General features: G+C 40.2%; 1 pseudogene; it reads right to left on the bottom strand.

Annotated features, from left to right (window-relative positions):
• Nucleotides 1-3746: 3746 nt before the first annotated feature.
• Nucleotides 3747-4563, bottom strand: LOC137984856 (N-glycosylase/DNA lyase pseudogene; annotated as a pseudogene).
• Nucleotides 4564-4630: the final 67 nt, after the last annotated feature.

Below are 4630 nucleotides of genomic sequence, written 5' to 3'. Positions count from 1 at the left end.
CCCAGCCCCAAAGTCCATGGTTCAAGGCCTAGCTCAATAAAGAATAAGAATGCTCGGGCGGGAGCGGGCAAGGGTAGGGGCCCGGAGACACTAATTGAGGGACACTGTCACAGGAATCTGTACCGTTAATCAAATCAACACACCAACCATCATAGGTTGTTTTTTGGGGAGAGGGGGGAAAAAATCAGAGTACCTGGAAACAAAAAACCTATCTGAGCAGAGTAGAGAACCAACAACTCAATCCACCAATATTATGGCTAAAGTCTGGGGATTGCAAATGAGCCCCATTGGTGGAAGGCAAGTACTCTCACCACTGCACCCACACCTGCTTCCTTAGTAACCATGGTTTTTCCTTTCAACATGAAACTGAGACTCGACAACTGACGTCTCTTCACAACCCCTCAGTTGTACAAAACAGGTTACCAACAACCCACATACTGCTGGGGGGTACCCCTGCAATAGAGACTGGCATCCTAGCCACAGGGAGTAGCAATACCCTTACTGACACAAGTGCAAAGTCATAGCCCTTTCAACTGTTTGCTTTGTACTCAATATATGATACAGAGAACTGTTTCAGCTTCCAAACAATGACCTAACTTAACATTATATCCTTGGTTGTGGATCAAGATAACTAACACGCCAATAGCATCAGAAAATGTGTTTCACAGTCGTGATACCAAGAAAAAACCTCAGTGGAGTCGGGAGTTGACACTAAAGATTAGGAAAATGCAGGTGATCGATGAATTATTCAAGATCTAGACTCCAACGAAAACAAGTTTGCTTGCAGTAACAGCTCAATTCATAAAGCATCCCAGCTCTCGGTGCGCCGCTGCTGACCTATTGGCTTGTACAATGTTTGATGTGACTTAGATTTCAATTGGCTTGTCATGTAATGCTTTGTTGTTATTTGCCAGACATGTGTATCCACAGGAAACGGCTTCATGTTTATCAAGCGACATTAGGCATACACAATCAGCAACTTTGGCTCCAACACCTGGCAATTGGCAAGTGCTGTAAAACAAATCAAGCCGATAGTTCCTGAGTGGGCCAAAAGTTTCCTTTTCTGGCTTTTGTCTGTAGAAAAGTCCTTTTTAATTTTTTTGTCATTTTATCTTACTGTAGTACTTAAGCGTGTCCACTCTTTTGTCCCTGCTGATACTCACCTGCTCCTTTTTAATGCCATACTTTGACCATTGTTGGGCATTATTGTAGTGTTGTGTGAGGGAACTTCAATGCAATGCTTGCTAATAAATTATAGAAGCTCCAAAACCGTGCAGCTCAAATTTTAACCACTTTGAGTTATGCTCATATTGAAGGCTTATTTGGTAAACTTGGGTGGAGAAAGTTGAGTATGCAGCGGCATATACAGAAAGCCATTATGGTCTTTAATCCTTAATGGTCTTACACCTGAGTATTTAAGCAATGTCTTCACCAATCGCTCTGACATTACAAATTATTCACTGAGGGAATCTGTGCACAAGCTTGCTGTTCCAATGCCATGCACCAATTTTTTGAAAAACAGTTTTAGCTATAGCTGTGCGGTGCTTTGGAATGGCTTAACTTCTGAGCTGCTGCAGGTAAAATCACTGAATGATTTTTGTTGACAGCTGAACTCATACTGTTCTTATAGTCACACACAGCATTGATGTAAAACAGTTTTAAGGTTTTTGTTTGTTACTGGGTTGCTGTATGGCAATCCCAGTCGAAAAATGGGTAGATTATTATAATTCTTTTTATTTTCCGTGTCGGTAAAAGTCTTGCCTGTCACTCCCCTGGTAAGTGGTTTCTTTGTGCATAGAGCCCTCTGCGCGTATTTTCTTAGGATCGAGAGGGTAGTGGAAATGCGTAGATTTCTCTGGTGGACACAGGAGAATCATTAACTTAGCCTGCAATGGCGTCGAAAGTCATGTAACGCGATGGCGTTTTATTGGATCTTTGAATAAAATATACCCTTATGAAGCTCAATAATGGAAAGTCAGTGGGATAAACTAGGCAGGCGGTGAAAACCAACACCTGGAATCTCAAAAGCCACGAGTAATGGACTTCGACAACAATCGTCTATCGCCCGTCGAGCCGAAATCAAAGTGAGCTGTATTTCTAAAATAATTTTTAACCAATTGTGCTGCTATGTAGAACACTGAAACCAAATGGAAAATTCTCTGGTAATTATGGGTTCAACGAAGACAGAGAACGATTGAACGAATTGAACACCTTACGTGGATCTGTGATCAACTCTGCACAGTCTTCAGGTAAAAAAATAATTGGAAATGTAACAGCCAAGAATTATTTGAAAGAAAGCTTGTCATGTATTTTGTGCTTCATTATTCAAGGAAAGGGTTCTTCATGGAAACGGTTTGATCCTGAAATTTAGTTTGTTGCAATATTGCGCATATTTGACACGACTGAGTTTCTTCTCTTCACCCACATAATGAAATAGAAGGGGTTTTTGCCTCTAATAGCAAATATGTTGTTTGTTTCAAAAAATTGTTCGCTGGAAAAGGTGGCCTTTATGAATTCATCATGTTTTATGATATGCGAGCTTAACTGGATAGTTTTTTGTGGCAATAGTAAAGTATTTTCTTGTCAAAATGAGGTTAGCATCTTCTGGTGTGTTAACTGAATTAAATCATGAGTTTGTATTTGCCATCTGCCGCGTAACCTTGATTTCCACTCTCAAAATTACCTCCGGAACCTACTTTTTGCGTAGAATAAGCTTTTAGAATGATGTTCTTGTTTTGCATAAGGCAAGCTAACAAAATATGTACCTTGCTGAGTTCGCATTTGTTAGCGTTCATAGTATTTTTGGCCCGATGCTTCTGTGTTATGAGGGGTATATTGTTTTGGTCTCCCATCCAAACACTAACCCCGCTGAACAGGGCTTAACTTCAGTGACCTTTGGTATTACAAAGCTGTCAGATGCTCAGAGGGCACGCTTAAACTTGTGATGAAAAGAAGTTGTGAGGGAACTCGAAAATTATCAACATGTCAGCCCAGAAGCCAATGTTTCTCGCTTCTCTTTTATTTGTTATTCTTCAGAGACCGGAATTTGCTGTAGTTCAATACCACACAATTCAGTGCCTTCTGATTTTCTGTAACACGTACCACAGGCAACCCAGTGTATGCTTCAAGGAAGCATCTCGTTTTTATTATTTTTAGAATATTAGATTTAGTTAGGATATGATGTATTTAGGTTGTAGGTTTTGTAACTGATCAATTTACTGTGTCAAAATAAAGTTAACATATATACATCATACCACACCAGTGAATAGTGCTTCCTGCACATTGCAATGGCAATGACAAGCATTATTCACCTATGAGCAAACAGAAAAACAGAATGGCTTCCTGTTTCACTTTGGTTACCGATAAGCAAATTTTGTCCATAAAGGAGGCGGCTGTTCTAAAAATACAAAAATGGCAAGTTTGGTTTGACTGCATTTAATGGAATTGTTTCGATCTTTCCAAACTCCTATTTTACGGCATAAAAAAGGTACAATACCTTGTTTAAGTGAACTGGGCATGGCTGAAATGTTGGTTGCAGCTTTTTACTAAAAGACCAACCCTAATTGGCAAAAAACTTTTTTTTTCAGAGGAGTACACAGTAACAAATCCTGCATGGTTCTTGGTGCATTACTGTGCCTATGGGCAGAAATAGGAAATTCTGGCCCCTGTGCAAAGAACCAATCAGATTAAAGCATTTGTTACCGTGTAATCAACGTGTGATCAACAATGGAAAACAACATATAACAGCAAATAAGAACAATACTTCTCAATGGAATGCAATACCTGAATGTGCCTCCTCATAGGAAACCATTCTCAATTTCTCCAGCCAGTTGTTATCGAAGTGCTCAAGAATGTAACTTGCACATTGATGAATATATTTTGCTCTGTATCCAAAACCCATACCACGCAATTTCTGCTCAACCTTCTGGCCTTTCAAATCTTTAATATCCGGGAAAGAGTAATAGACGACTCCTTCTAATTCTCCAAGCCTCCTTCCGTAGGTCTGAGAAAGGGTTTCAACCATACCACTTATTCTTTGGATATTATTGTTTGACGAGCAAATGAACGCAAACAAAGTTTCAACCGGGTTTTGTCTTAAAACTCTAAGGCCTCGGATTTTTTCCGAAACTTGTGAAAAGTAAGGGTCCTTTGCCTTCCATTGCTTGTACAGTGGTTCCAAATCCAACTCCAATTGAAAATAATCTCGTAATATAGAATCGTAATATGCTGATCCTTCGTCTTTGTTACTGTTTAGACTAAACTGAATTTCTTCTAAAACTCTTTCTCCTTGTAAATTTTTCGATTTGAAAACACGGTAACAGATGTCATTTTGGATTTGTTTGACGGTCCACACAAAGCCACATAACACATTACTCCATTCGCCAGGGGCTGTCTGTTTCCATCTGAAGGACTGACCACTTTGTAAGATAAGATCGAGACAAATCCCTGCTTTCGCTACATGAAGGTTTCTCCACATGAAGATGAGATTTGGCCTCATCGAAATGGACGAAATTTTTCCGACTCCAACAACGTCGTCCCCAGGATCTCTGAGAACGCTGTGGCAACCGGGGACAGGTGAAATGGTTTTGCGCATGTGACTACGGGAACAACGGGTCGCGCGCCCGATCTC

Source organism: Montipora foliosa, chromosome 14 (assembly GCF_036669935.1).
Source record: "Montipora foliosa isolate CH-2021 chromosome 14, ASM3666993v2, whole genome shotgun sequence".
NCBI lineage: Eukaryota > Metazoa > Cnidaria > Anthozoa > Scleractinia > Acroporidae > Montipora > Montipora foliosa.
Note: the sequence above shows the minus strand (reverse complement) of the source record. Positions and strands in the feature narration are given on the sequence as shown.